This window comes from Rhipicephalus microplus, unplaced genomic scaffold (genome assembly GCF_043290135.1).
Source record: "Rhipicephalus microplus isolate Deutch F79 unplaced genomic scaffold, USDA_Rmic scaffold_99, whole genome shotgun sequence".
In the NCBI taxonomy this organism is placed as follows: domain Eukaryota; kingdom Metazoa; phylum Arthropoda; class Arachnida; order Ixodida; family Ixodidae; genus Rhipicephalus; species Rhipicephalus microplus.
In genome coordinates, this window is record NW_027464671.1 from 567,501 (window position 1) to 582,500 (window position 15,000).

At 61.9% G+C, this 15,000-nt stretch overlaps 2 non-coding genes across 2 annotated transcripts; both read left to right on the top strand.

Moving 5' to 3' along the window:
- Window positions 1-10,430: 10,430 nt before the first annotated feature.
- LOC142790321 (small subunit ribosomal RNA) lies at window positions 10,431-12,245 on the top strand. Its single transcript, XR_012889432.1, has one exon. It is a non-coding gene; the product is annotated as a small subunit ribosomal RNA (ribosomal RNA).
- Window positions 12,246-13,964: 1,719 nt separating this feature from the next.
- LOC142790400 (5.8S ribosomal RNA) lies at window positions 13,965-14,117 on the top strand. The gene has a single exon (XR_012889491.1). It is a non-coding gene; the product is annotated as a 5.8S ribosomal RNA (ribosomal RNA).
- The last annotated feature ends 883 nt before the right edge of the window (window positions 14,118-15,000 follow it).

A 15,000-nucleotide genomic window follows, 5' to 3' on the forward strand; every position in this document is an offset into this window, starting at 1 on the left:
CCCCGGCTGACGCGGTTTTCGTTTTTCCGTGCCGCCCCGGCTGACGCGGTTTTCGTTTTTCCGTGCCGCCCCGGCTGACGCAGTTTTTGCGCCGCCCCGGCTGACGCGGTTTTCGCGCCGCCCCGGCTGACGCGGTTTTTGCGTCGCCCCGGCTGACGCGGTTCGGACTTTGCACTTTTTGGCTCACCCCGGCTGGCGGCCCACTCACTCGATCGCCAGGTCTGTTTGCCCCGGTGGTTCCACCGCCAGGCTTAAGCGCGAACTTTTTTTGTTTGTTTTCTTTTGATTAAGCGCAAGCTTTTTTCTTTGTTTTCTTTTGATTAAGCGCGGGCTTTTTTCTTTGTTTTTTTTTGCATTCGCCCCGGCAGACGCGGTTTTTGCGCCGCCCCGGCTGACGCGGTTTTTGCCGCCCCGGCTGACGCAGTTCGGACTTAGCACTTTTCGGCTGTGCCTGGCTGGCGGCCCACTCACTCGATCGCCATGTCTGTTTGCCACAGTTTTCCCGGTGGTGCTGCACCCGGGCTCGCCCCGGCTGACGCAGTTTTCGCGCCGCCCCGGCTGACGCGGTTTCGTGCCGCCCCGGCAGACGCGGTTTTCGCGCCGCCCCGGCTGACGCGGTTTCGTGCCGCCCCGGCAGACGCAGTTCGGACTTAGCACTTTTCGGCTGTGCCTGGCTGGCGGCCCACTCACTCGATCGCCATGTCTGTTTGCCACAGTTTTCCCGGTGGTGCCGCACCCGGGCTCGCCCCGGCAGACGCGTTTTTTTTTTTCTTTCGCCCCGGCTGACGCAGTTTTCGCGCCGCCCCGGCTGACGCGGTTTCGGGCCGCCCCGGCAGACGCAGTTCGGACTTGGCACTTTTCGGCTGTGCCTGGCTGGCGGCCCACTCACTCGATCGCCATGTCTGTTTGCCACAGTTTTCCCGGTGGTGCCGCACCCGGGCTCGCCCCGGCAGACGCGTTTTTTTTTTCTTTCGCCCCGGCTGACGCAGTTTTCGCGCCGCCCCGGCAGACGCGGTTTTTTGCGCCGCCCCGGCTGACGCGGTTTTTTGCCGCCCCGGCTGACGCAGTTCGGACTTGGCACTTTTTGGCTGAGCCTGGCTGGCGGCCCACTCACTCGATCGCCATGTCTGTTTGCCACAGTTTTCCCGGTGGTGCCGCACCCGGGCTCGCCCCGGCTGACGCAGTTTTCGCGCCGCCCCGGCTGACGCGGTTTCGTGCCGCCCCGGCAGACGCGGTTTTTGCGCCGCCCCGGCTGACGCGGTTTTTGCCGCCCCGGCTGACGCGGTTTTTGCCGCCCCGGCTGACGCAGTTCGGACTTAGCACTTTTTGGCTGAGCCTGGCTGGTGGCCCACTCACTCGATCGCCATGTCTGTTAGCCACAGTTTTCCCGGTGGTGCCGCACCCGGGCTCGCCCCGGCTGACGCAGTTTTCGCGCCGCCCTGGCAGACGCGGTTTTCGCGCCGCCCCGGCTGACGCGGTTTTTGCCGCCCCGGCTGACGCAGTTCGGACTTAGCACTTTTTGGGCTGAGCCTGGCTGGCGGCCCACTCACTCGATCGCCATGTCTGTTTGCCACAGTCTTCCCGGTGGTGCCGCACCCGGGCTCGCCCCGGCAGACGCGTTTTTTTTTTCTTTCGCCCCGGCAGACGTGGTTCCCCCCCCCCCTTTTCGCTCGCCCCGGCTGACGAGGTTTTCGCGCCGCCCCGGCTGACGCAGTTTTCGCGCCGCCCCGGCTGACGCGGTTTCGTGCCGCCCCGGCTGACGCGGTTTTCGCGCCGCCCCGGCTGACGCGGTTTTTGCGTCGCCCCGGCTGACACGGTTCGGACTTTGCACTTTTCGGCTGTGCCTGGCTGGCGGCCCACTCACTCGATCGCCATGTCTGTTTGCCACAGTTTTCCCGGTGGTGCCGCACCCGGGCTTGCCCCGGCAGACGCGTTTTTTTTTTTCTTTCGCCCCGGCTGACGCAGTTTTCGCGCCGCCCCGGCTGACGCGGTTTCGTGCCGCCCCGGCAGACGCGGTTTTTTGCGCCGCCCCGGCTGACGCGGTTTTTGCCGCCCCGGCTGACGCAGTTCGGACTTTGCACTTTTTGGCTGAGCCTGGCTGGCGGCCCACTCACTCGATCGCCATGTCTGTTTGCCACAGTTTTCCCGGTGGTGCCGCACCCGGGCTCGCCCCGGCAGACGCGTTTTTTTTTTCTTTCGCCCCGGCTGACGCAGTTTTCGCGCCGCCCCGGCTGACGCGGTTTCGTGCCGCCCCGGCAGACGCAGTTCGGACTTGGCACTTTTCGGCTGTGCCTGGCTGGCGGCCCACTCACTCGATCGCCATGTCTGTTTGCCACAGTTTTCCCGGTGGTGCCGCACCCGGGCTCGCCCCGGCAGACGCGTTTTTTTTTTTTCTTTCGCCCCGGCTGACGCAGTTTTCGCGCCGCCCCGGCAGACGCGGTTTTCGCGCCGCCCCGGCAGACGCGGTTTTTTGCGCCGCCCCGGCTGACGCGGTTTTTTGCCGCCCCGGCTGACGCAGTTCGGACTTGGCACTTTTTGGCTGAGCCTGGCTGGCGGCCCACTCACTCGATCGCCATGTCTGTTTGCCACAGTTTTCCCGGTGGTGCCGCACCCGGGCTCGCCCCGGCTGACGCAGTTTTCGCGCCGCCCCGGCTGACGCGGTTTCGTGCCGCCCCGGCAGACGCGGTTTTTGCGCCGCCCCGGCTGACGCGGTTTTTGCCGCCCCGGCTGACGCGGTTTTTGCCGCCCCGGCTGACGCAGTTCGGACTTAGCACTTTTTGGCTGAGCCTGGCTGGTGGCCCACTCACTCGATCGCCATGTCTGTTAGCCACAGTTTTCCCGGTGGTGCCGCACCCGGGCTCGCCCCGGCTGACGCAGTTTTCGCGCCGCCCCGGCAGACGCGGTTTTCGCGCCGCCCCGGCTGACGCGGTTTTTGCCGCCCCGGCTGACGCAGTTCGGACTTAGCACTTTTTGGGCTGAGCCTGGCTGGCGGCCCACTCACTCGATCGCCATGTCTGTTTGCCACAGTCTTCCCGGTGGTGCCGCACCCGGGCTCGCCCCGGCAGACGCGTTTTTTTTTTCTTTCGCCCCGGCAGACGTGGTTCCCCCCCCCCCTTTTCGCTCGCCCCGGCTGACGAGGTTTTCGCGCCGCCCCGGCTGACGCAGTTTTCGCGCCGCCCCGGCTGACGCGGTTTCGCGCCGCCCCGGCAGACGCGGTTTTTTGCGCCGCCCCGGCTGACGCGGTTTTTTGCCGCCCCGGCTGACGCAGTTCGGACTTGGCACTTTTTGGCTGAGCCTGGCTGGCGGCCCACTCACTCGATCGCCATGTCTGTTTGCCACAGTTTTCCCGGTGGTGCCGCACCCGGGCTCGCCCCGGCTGACGCAGTTTTCGCGCCGCCCCGGCTGACGCGGTTTCGTGCCGCCCCGGCAGACGCGGTTTTTGCGCCGCCCCGGCTGACGCGGTTTTTGCCGCCCCGGCTGACGCGGTTTTTGCCGCCCCGGCTGACGCAGTTCGGACTTAGCACTTTTTGGCTGAGCCTGGCTGGTGGCCCACTCACTCGATCGCCATGTCTGTTAGCCACAGTTTTCCCGGTGGTGCCGCACCCGGGCTCGCCCCGGCTGACGCAGTTTTCGCGCCGCCCCGGCAGACGCGGTTTTCGCGCCGCCCCGGCTGACGCGGTTTTTGCCGCCCCGGCTGACGCAGTTCGGACTTAGCACTTTTTGGGCTGAGCCTGGCTGGCGGCCCACTCACTCGATCGCCATGTCTGTTTGCCACAGTCTTCCCGGTGGTGCCGCACCCGGGCTCGCCCCGGCAGACGCGTTTTTTTTTTCTTTCGCCCCGGCAGACGTGGTTCCCCCCCCCCTTTTCGCTCGCCCCGGCTGACGAGGTTTTCGCGCCGCCCCGGCTGACGCAGTTTTCGCGCCGCCCCGGCTGACGCGGTTTCGTGCCGCCCCGGCTGACGCGGTTTTCGCGCCGCCCCGGCTGACGCGGTTTTTGCGTCGCCCCGGCTGACACGGTTCGGACTTTGCACTTTTCGGCTGTGCCTGGCTGGCGGCCCACTCACTCGATCGCCATGTCTGTTTGCCACAGTTTTCCCGGTGGTGCCGCACCCGGGCTTGCCCCGGCAGACGCGTTTTTTTTTTTTTCTTTCGCCCCGGCTGACGCAGTTTTCGCGCCGCCCCGGCTGACGCGGTTTCGTGCCGCCCCGGCAGACGCGGTTTTTTGCGCCGCCCCGGCTGACGCGGTTTTTGCCGCCCCGGCTGACGCAGTTCGGACTTTGCACTTTTTGGCTGAGCCTGGCTGGCGGCCCACTCACTCGATCGCCATGTCTGTTTGCCACAGTTTTCCCGGTGGTGCCGCACCCGGGCTCGCCCCGGCAGACGCGTTTTTTTTTTTCTTTCGCCCCGGCTGACGCAGTTTTCGCGCCGCCCCGGCTGACGCGGTTTCGTGCCGCCCCGGCAGACGCAGTTCGGACTTGGCACTTTTCGGCTGTGCCTGGCTGGCGGCCCACTCACTCGATCGCCATGTCTGTTTGCCACAGTTTTCCCGGTGGTGCCGCACCCGGGCTCGCCCCGGCAGACGCGTTTTTTTTTTCTTTCGCCCCGGCTGACGCAGTTTTCGCGCCGCCCCGGCAGACGCGGTTTTCGCGCCGCCCCGGCAGACGCGGTTTTTTGCGCCGCCCCGGCTGACGCGGTTTTTTGCCGCCCCGGCTGACGCAGTTCGGACTTGGCACTTTTTGGCTGAGCCTGGCTGGCGGCCCACTCACTCGATCGCCATGTCTGTTTGCCACAGTTTTCCCGGTGGTGCCGCACCCGGGCTCGCCCCGGCTGACGCAGTTTTCGCGCCGCCCCGGCTGACGCGGTTTCGTGCCGCCCCGGCAGACGCGGTTTTTGCGCCGCCCCGGCTGACGCGGTTTTTGCCGCCCCGGCTGACGCGGTTTTTGCCGCCCCGGCTGACGCAGTTCGGACTTAGCACTTTTCGGCTGAGCCTGGCTGGTGGCCCACTCACTCGATCGCCATGTCTGTTAGCCACAGTTTTCCCGGTGGTGCCGCACCCGGGCTCGCCCCGGCTGACGCAGTTTTCGCGCCGCCCCGGCAGACGCGGTTTTCGCGCCGCCCCGGCTGACGCGGTTTTTGCCGCCCCGGCTGACACGGTTCGGACTTTGCACTTTTCGGCTGTGCCTGGCTGGCGGCCCACTCACTCGATCGCCATGTCTGTTTGCCACAGTTTTCCCGGTGGTGCCGCACCCGGGCTTGCCCCGGCAGACGCGTTTTTTTTTTTTTCTTTCGCCCCGGCTGACGCAGTTTTCGCGCCGCCCCGGCTGACGCGGTTTCGTGCCGCCCCGGCAGACGCGGTTTTTTGCGCCGCCCCGGCTGACGCGGTTTTTGCCGCCCCGGCTGACGCAGTTCGGACTTTGCACTTTTTGGCTGAGCCTGGCTGGCGGCCCACTCACTCGATCGCCATGTCTGTTTGCCACAGTTTTCCCGGTGGTGCCGCACCCGGGCTCGCCCCGGCAGACGCGTTTTTTTTTTCCTTCGCCCCGGCAGACGTGGTTCCCCCCCCCCCCTCCGTCTTTCTTTTTGTTTTTTTTTTCGCCGCGGCTGAAGTGGATTTTTCGGTGCCTCGACGCCCCGGTAGTCGCGGTTTTTCCGTTTCCGCACGGCCCCGGCTGACGCTGCTCGGTCACAGTCGCCTTTTGTGGTGATTGCAGACTTCTTGAGCGCGGGTGTTTTTTTTTTGTTGTTGTTGTTGTTTTATTACGCATTCGCTCCAGCAGACGCTGTTTAGACTTTTTGTTTCCTCTTTTATCCTGCGACGAGGTGACGAGGTTTATTCGGTGCCCCGCCGCCCCGGCTGAAGTGATTTTTCCTGTCCCGTGCCGCCCCGGCTGACGCGGTTGGGACTTCGCGTTTGTTCGGCCGCCACGGGTTTTGGCGCACTCGCTCGGTTGCTTGTTGTTGCCACTTGTTGCGAACCCAGGTTTCTTGAGCGAGCGCGGGCGTTTTTTCTTCCTTTCTTTCTTTGTTCTATGTGTTAGCGAATCGGCCTTTAATATCACACGAGGACTCACAACCAACAATTTTCAGTTTGAAGTGTAAATAATCTGCAGGTGTTGACGTAACTGACTTGCCCCGTACCCTTGAGTACATCCATGAAGTTCTCGTAGTACTACTAAATCGCATTATTCCAAGTGGAGAAATTCCCATAAATTTGCAAACCTCTACACGAAAATCGGTGCGCGTGATAAAGTTGAAAATTATCGTCCGATATCAAATGTGCCTTCTATAACACAAATTCTAGGAAAAAAAAAAAAACACTTGTTCGCCGTTTTCTGCGCCGTGACTGGCAGCACTCCGGCGAAGCGAAACGGGGTCGATTCGAGCACGATATCGGCGTCTTTCGACGTGCTCGCCGGCGACCGTCGCACGAGTACGTCGCACGAGCGCGTCTGCCGGGGCGCCGTTTGCGAAGCCGACGCAAAAGTGGGAACCGCCGCTCGGATGATCGCCGCTTTCGGCAGAGTGAGTGTTGGCACTCCGGGGAAGCGAAACAGCGTGAATGCGCCCACGAAATCGGCGTATTTTGAAGTGACCGCCGGCGACCGTCGCACGAGTACGGTAAACCGCGTCAGCCGGGGCGTAGTTCGGGACGCCGACGAAAAAGTGGGAAGCGCAACTCGGATCTTCGCCGTTTTTGCAGGAGTGAGTGGCGGCCCTCCTGCGAGACCAAGAAGCATCGATTCGTGCACGAATTCGGCGCCTTTCGACGTGATCGCCGGCGACCGTCGCTCGAGTAGGGCAAACCGCGTCTGCCGGGGCGGGCTTCGGGACGCCGATGCGAAAGTGGGAAACGCTGCTCGGATGTTCGCCGTTTTTGGCCGAGTGAGTGCTGGCACTCGGGCGAAGCCAAACGGGGCCGATTACGGCACGATATCGGCGTCTTTCGACGTGCCCGCCGGCGACCGTCGCACGAGTACGGTAAACCGCGTCAGCCCGGGCGGAGTTCGGGACGCCGATGCGAAAGTGGAGAACGCCGCTCGGATCTTCGCCGTTTTTGGAGGAGTGAGTGGCGGCACTCCGGAGAAGCCAAGGAGCGCCAATTAGCGCACGATATCGGCGTCTTTCGACGCGCTCGCCGGCGACCGTCGCACGAGTAGGGCAAACCGCGTCTGCCGGGGCGGGGTTTACGACGCCGACGCAAAAGTGGGAACCGCCGCTCGGATGTTGGCCGTTTTTGGCAGAGTGAGTGCTGGCACTCCGGCGACGCGAAAGAGCGCGAATGCGCCCACGAAAGTGGCGTATTTGGACGTGCTTGACGGCGACCGCTGCAGGAGTACGAAAAACCACGTCAGCCGGGGCGAGCGACCCACGGCGGTCTGGGTGCTTATCGCTGCTATTATAGGGGCACCCCGGCAGACGCAGAAAAAAAAAATTTTTTTTCGACCTTCTTTTTTGCTGGTCGAGCTCGGGTAACCCAGGTCGCAATGGGAGCCGCGCACGAAAGCGGCGTCGCGAGACGCGTTCGCGGTCGCTAGTCGCACGAGCTCGGCAACCGCGTCAGCCGGCGCGGAGTTCGGGATGCCGACGGCTAAGTGGGTACCGCTGCTCGGATGTTCGCCGTTTTTGGCCGAGTGAGTGCTGGCACTCCGGTGAAGCCAAGGAGCGCCAATTCGTGCACGATATCGGCGTCTTTCGACGTGCCCGCCGGCCACCGCCGCACGAGTACGGCAAACCGCGTCTGCCGGGGCGGGGTTTGCGACGCGTACGCAATAGTGGGAACCGTCGCTCGGATGTTCGTCGTCTTTGGCCGAGCGAGTGCTGGCACTCCGGCGAAGCGAAACGGGGCCGATTCGGGCACGATATCGGCGTATTTCGACGTGCTCGCCGGCGACCGTCGCACGAGTACGGCAAAGCGCGTCTGCCGGGGCGAGGTTTGCGACGCCGACGAAAAAGTGGGAAGCGCCGCTCGGATCTTCGCCGTTTTTGCAGGAGTGAGTGGCGGCCCTCCTGCGAGACCAAGAAGCATCGACTCGCGCACGATATCGGTGTCTTTCGACGTGCCCGCCGGCCACCGCCGCACGAGTACGGCAAACCGCGTATGCCGGGGCGGGGTTGGCGACGCCGACGCAAAAGTGGGAACCGCCACTAGGATGTTCGCCGTTTTTGGCAGAGTGAGTGCTGGCACTCCGGCGAAGCGAAAGAGCGCGAATGCGCCCACGAAAGTGGCGTGTTTGGACGTGCTTGACGACGACCACCGCAGGAAAACGAAAAACCACGTCAGCCGGGGCGAGCGACCCATGGCGGTCTGGGTGCTTATCGCTGCTATTATAGGGGCACCCCGGCAGACGCAAAAAAAAAAAATTTTTTTTTCGACATTCTTTTTTGCTCGTCGACCTCGGGTGACCCAGGTCGCAGTGGGAGCCGCGCACGAAAGCGGCGTCGCGAGACGGCTTCGCGGTCGCTAGTCGCACGAGCTCGGCAACCGCGTCTGCCGGGGCGGAGTTCGGGACGCCGACGGCTAAGTGGGAACCGCCGCTCGGATGTTCGCCGTTTGTGGCCGAGTGAGTGCTGGCACTCCGGCGAAGCCAAACGGGGCCGATTCCGGCACGATATCGGCGTCTTTCTACGTGCTCGCCGGCGACCGTCGCACGAGTACGGCAAAGTGCGTCTGCCGGGGCGGGGTTTGCGACGCGTACGCAATAGTGAGAACCGTCGCTCGGATGTTCGTCGTCTTTCGCCGAGCCAGTGCTGGCACTCCGGCGAAGCCGAACGGAGCCGATTCGGGCACGATATCGGCGTCTTTCCACGTGCTCGCCGGCGACCGTCGCACGAGTACGGTAAACCGCGTCAGCCGGGGCGGAGTTCGGGACGCCGATGCGAAAGTGGGAAGCGCCGCTCGGATCTTCGCCGTTTTTGGAGGAGTCAGTGGCGGCACTCCGGTGAAGCCAAGGTGCGCCAATTCGCGCACGATATCGGCGTCTTTCGACGTGCCCGCCGGCCACCGTCGCACGAGTACGGCAAACCTCGTCTGCCGGGGCGGGGTTTGCGACGCCGACGCAAAAGTGGGAACCGCCGCTCGGATGTTCGCCGTTTTTGGCAGAGTGAGTGCTGGCACTCCGGCGAAGCGAAAGAGCGTGAATGCGCCCACGAAAGTAGCGTATTTGGACGTGCTTGACGGCGACCGCCGCAGGAGTACGAAAAACCACGTCAGCCGGGGCGAGCGACCCACGGCGGTCTGGGTGCTTATCGCTGCTATTATAGGGGCACCCCGGCAGACGCAGAAAGAAAAAAAAAATGGGGACATGGCGTGCGTCACCGTGCGGCTTCGCAGCGTTGCCGAAGTCGCCGAGCCCTTCGACTGAGCCGAACGGCGGACAGGGAACGTTGGTCGGCCGTTCTAACCTGTCGGTGCCACGCCGAGACGTCGTTAAGGAAAACCGCGTCGTGGGCCTCTACGACGCCGTCGATTCGTTGTACGTTTGGTGTCCAGCGTGTCGGCGGCGAGTAGCGGACACGTCGTTCACGACTTCGGTCTTTCGCAGTCGACGCGAACTTGCGGAGAGTCGTGGTGCCTCACGTTTTCGGCAGAAACCGCGGCGGAATTTTCCCGTGCGTGCGCGCACGACCTCGGTGCTGTGCCGTCAGCGTAGTGTTGCACAAACTCGTGGCCTACCCAAGGTGCGGTACGTTTGCGGCCGTATCCTCGGTGGCAATTTCGTGAGTAGGGTCGCAAATTCTACGACCTCGGCGGGTTTGAGAGCGACGTAGACTTGTGGCACGCTCAACGTGCCACACGTTTCGGGGCACACCCGCGGTGAAATTTTCTCGAGTACGCTCGTATTAGTGCCCAAGGAGGTCTGGGTACTTATCGCTGCTATTATGTGGGGGTTCTCGTGAGCGGCGTACGCGAAAGCGACCGGGTGTCTGATATGCGGCGGGCTTCGGCCTCGTCAAGCGTGTCCTCGGGTCTGCTCCAGGGGAATCCACGGCAGTCGTCTGCAGCCTCATCCGCTTGATGCGTTAGGGGCTGGTTGTCGGACGGTGCCGTTTTACCACGATATCGAGGTGTGTTCCGTGTCGTCCTCGGGCGATTCAGATGCGAAAGCGCCGAAGACGCGGGCGTGACCCGTCGTCTGGCGGCTTTGCGGTCTCGGCTCCGTTGCTAGTCCCGGCCGGTCCACCGACAGTGCAGCGGGCTTGGGCAACCCGCACGGCGCGACCGAGTCGATGCAACGAAAAAGAGCGAGCATGAACGTGCTTCTTGCCGCACGGCTCCCACTCGTCTTTCGGGAAGGTTGTGCCGTAGCGAGCTCGAACGCCGTCATCTCGGAGTGCAAAATAAGCGTGTTGGGGCGCCTGAAGGTGGCCTCCGCCGCACACAGACTGCGTCCGGCCCGCCGAAGGCGAGGACGGACGCGCAGTCGAACGATTACCTGGTTGATCCTGCCAGTAATCATATGCTTGTCTCAAAGATTAAGCCATGCATGTCTAAGTACATGCCGAAATAAGGCGAAACCGCGAATGGCTCATTAAATCAGTTATGGTTCCTTAGATCGTTTCTTCCTACTTGGATAACTGTGGCAATTCTAGAGCTAATACATGCAGTGAGCCTGGAGCCCTTTGGGTAACGGGTGCTTTTATTAGACCAAGATCGATCGGGTTTCGGCCCGTATTGTGTGGTGACTCTGGATAACTTTGTGCTGATCGCATGGCCACGAGCCGGCGACGTTTCTTTCAAGTGTCTGCCTTATCAACTTTCGATGGTAGGTTACTTGCTTACCATGGTTGTTACGGGTAACGGAGAATCAGGGTTCGATTCCGGAGAGGGAGCCTGAGAAACGGCTACCACATCCAAGGAAGGCAGCAGGCGCGCAAATTACCCACTCCCGGCACGGGGAGGTAGTGACGAAAAATAACAATACGGGACTCTTTTGAGGCCCCGTAATTGAAATGAGTACACTCTAAATCCTTTAACGAGGATCAATTGGAGGGCAAGTCTGGTGCCAGCAGCCGCGGTAATTCCAGCTCCAATAGCGTATACTAAAGCTGCTGCGGTTAAAAAGCTCGTAGTTGGATCTCAGTTCCAGACGAGTAGTGCATCTACCCGATGCGACGGCTCGGACTGAACATCATGCCGGTTCTTTCTTGGTGCACTTCATTGTGTGCCTCGAGATGGCCGGTGCTTTTACTTTGAAAAAATTAGAGTGCTCAACGCAGGCGAGTCGCCTGAATAAACTTGCATGGAATAATAGAACAAGACCTCGTTTCTGTTCTGTTGGTTTTTGGAATACGAGGTAATGATTAAGAGGGACGGACGGGGGCATTCGTATTGCGGCGCTAGAGGTGAAATTCTTGGACCGTCGCAAGACGAACTACTGCGAAAGCATTTGCCAAGAATGTTTTCATTGATCAAGAACGAAAGTCAGAGGTTCGAAGGCGATCAGATACCGCCCTAGTTCTGACCATAAACGATGCCAACCAGCGATCCGCCTGAGTTACTCAAATGACTCGGCGGGCAGCTTCCGGGAAACCAAAGTATTTGGGTTCCGGGGGAAGTATGGTTGCAAAGCTGAAACTTAAAGGAATTGACGGAAGGGCACCACCAGGAGTGGAGCCTGCGGCTTAATTTGACTCAACACGGGAAAACTTACCCGGCCCGGACACTGGGAGGATTGACAGATTGAGAGCTCTTTCTTGATTCGGTGGATGGTGGTGCATGGCCGTTCTTAGTTGGTGGAGCGATTTGTCTGGTTAATTCCGATAACGAACGAGACTCTAGCCTATTAAATAGGTGCGGGGTTCCCAGCACCTTACAACCTTCTTAGAGGGACAAGCGGCTCCTAGCCGCACGAAACAGAGCAATAACAGGTCTGTGATGCCCTTAGATGTCCGGGGCCGCACGCGCGCTACACTGAAGGAAGCAGCGTGTCTTTATCCCTGTCTGAAAAGACTGGGTAACCCGTGGAACTTCTTTCGTGATTGGGATAGGGGCTTGCAATTGTTCCCCTTGAACGAGGAATTCCCAGTAAGCGCGAGTCATAAGCTCGCGTTGATTACGTCCCTGCCCTTTGTACACACCGCCCGTCGCTACTACCGATTGAATGATTTAGTGAGGTCTTCGGACCGATGTCCGGCGCGGCCTTTCGGTTGCGCCGGTCTGTTGGAAAGATGACCAAACTTGATCATTTAGAGGAAGTAAAAGTCGTAACAAGGTTTCCGTAGGTGAACCTGCGGAAGGATCATTAACGGATTGTGAAGGGTGAGCGCCTCGGCTGCGTCTGCGCCCGACACTTTCTGCCGCTGACCCCGTTTGGACGCGGGGTCGGCTTTTCCCCACGGGGCTGCCTGAATGTGGAGCGGCACCCCGTGACAAATTGTTGCGCCCAGCGGACGCCAACACCGCGACCTTGGACGGTCGGCCAGGTGGCGGACGCGGGTACAAACGGCGCAACGCACTCATAGGTCGGCTTTCGACCCGCCACTGCACCGTGGCTCGAAGCGCTCGAAATGCGCGACCCGACCGCTGCGGGACCGCCTAGTACTGTAAACAGGAGCGGCGGAGCGCGAACGGCGAGTCGTGGTTACGTCGGTAGAAGGCGAGGCTGCGCGTTCCCGAAACGCCAGCCGAGTGCCCTCCCGACCGTTCGAGCGTGCAAGAACGAGACCCGACAATCGCGCGGCGACTGCCAAGTACGAGAGGAACGGCACAAGCGTCGGCGGTCGGTCAAGGAACTGGCGATGTGACGGGTCCGCTGTGCACCAGTGCATACCGTCCCGCCGTCCGCGGCAAGCGCCTCCGCGTCCTCGGGTGACGGAGGCTGCCGGTCGGTTCTTGCAGGCGAGGGATCTCGCTGGCACCGGTTCGCGTTGACGCGCGGCCGGTCATGGCACGGCGATGCGACGGCCGAGGTGCGCAGTACTCGATGGAGGAACCGCACGCTCCGATGACCGTCCCGCCCTCCGCGGCGTATGCGTACCGACCGTAATGGTTGCAGCAGCGCCGGCCGGCTTTTGAATTCGCCACACGAAACACGGTGCGAGATCGCGGTTAGGGGAGCGTCGACGTTGCCAGGCGTTTTGCTTGCTGCCGAGGGAAAGGCGGCACGGCCACGTCGCGCTCGTCGCGATTAGCGGGTCTGCGCGCTTTGGGAAGGTGCCGCAACGACTTGCCGAAAGAGGAAGCACGGAAGAACGAGGGACTTGGACGTCCCGACAATTGAACGCACTTGCGGCCAGGCCCTTGCTGGCTTCGTTCTTCCGCCTCGAGTAGGCTCGTACGCGGCTCCGGCGCCGAAAGTGGTCCTTGGCACCGACTTCGGTGGACGTGGGAAGTGCCGCGCAAGTACGGCGCGCCTGGCTCCACCTGTTGGCTAAAGTAAGCAGCCGGATCGGCATTTTGGTGTGCGGTGGCAAACCGTGTATGCGAAAAAAGCTTGTGCGATTTCGTGGAACAAAAAGCGGGGGTCCCCCTTTTTATGCGGAGGAGACCGACCCGCCCGCCGTGGTGAACCGCGACGCCACGGTAAAAACGGGAGAGGCTTGTCGATGGGACCGTGCATCCCGCGCTCCACGGAGGCCGGGAGGCGGCCGCCCGAGGAAATGTGTAGCCGTCGAGGCCCGCATCTGCGTGCACTCTTATCCAAATGGGTGTACCGCAGGCATTTTCTGGTTAGGCGGGCCAATGAGAGCGAGCACACAACGATACCTACGGGTCCGGCTTGGAGAACCGGCTTCGACGCCTCCCGAGTATTTATAGAGGGGTGGACCACGAAAGCACTCGCAAGTAGCGGAAGCGAAACGCCGTCCGAAACACACCGTTTGCTCGATTTGCGGCAGCCGAAAAAGGCGCGGCAGAGTTTTGGAGTCCAAGCGTGCGCTGAAAAGCGCCCTTCTTGGCCACTGTTTGGCCGAGTGCCAGAAACGTTTGGTTTTGACTGTACGGAATTGAACAAACACTTTTTCACGACTCTAAGCGGTGGATCACTCGGTTCTCGGGTCGATGAAGAACGCAGCCAGCTGCGAGACTTGGTGTGAATTGCAGGACACACTGAGCACTGATTCTTTGAACGCACATTGCGGCCTTGGGTCTTCCCTTGGCTTCGTCTGTCTGAGGGTCGGATCACATATCAAGAGAGCCTTCGGCGCACAAGGGAACGTGAGCCGTCGACTCGTTTTGACCGCGTCGGCAACACGGACAGCACGCTGAACACCTCACAGCGAGCGCCAACAGCGGCCACTCAAGGGCGAGACGGTGGCGACCGTCGTGCCAGAGCCCAACCGAAACGGGGGCGACCGACTGCATTGAGGATGTGGCACCTCGTTGAGACCGCCGCAGGACTTCGAGTCGGAAGGAAGCCTGCAGGGAAAGTGCGGTCGAGGTTGCGTACTCCTCTCTGCGACCGGGCGCGCAAGAGCTGCGAGAGCCACGGACGCGCAACTTTAACGCACGGTAAACACGAGGAGCGAAAGCCGGCCAGCAAAGCTTCTCCAGCCGTGCGCAAAGTGCGCGAGATCGCAGCCTTGCGTTGCGCTTGTTGCCCTCGAAGTAAGCAGGGTGTCCCGTAGACCGGGCGCTCGAACACGCTGCGGGGCCGTGCCTCCTCCAGGCTTTGCCGCGCGAACAGGGAACGTTCGCGCGCAAAGCGCAGGGAGGTGAGGAGGCTGCGCCCGACGTTTGCGGTTCGCTGCGTACGCGGTTGATGCGGAGAGCACGGCGCGACGACTTGCCGCGAAACGGAAAAAGTCTCCCGCACGAGTTGGCGAAACGTTGGCGAAGCTTAAGGCGTTCTCGTCGTAGTCCGCCGTCGGTCTAAGTGCTTCGCAGTTCCCGTCCCGTTCAAAAAACTGGGCCACTCCAGTTGGGGCGGGGGCGACGCTACACGAGACGATGCCTCTCGCCAGGCTGCGTGGCTGCCCTTGCGGCGGCGGCGACTGGCCTCGGCGGTGTTTGGGCTTTCGACACGGTCGTTTATCACGCAACTGCTCGGACGACGCACGCGC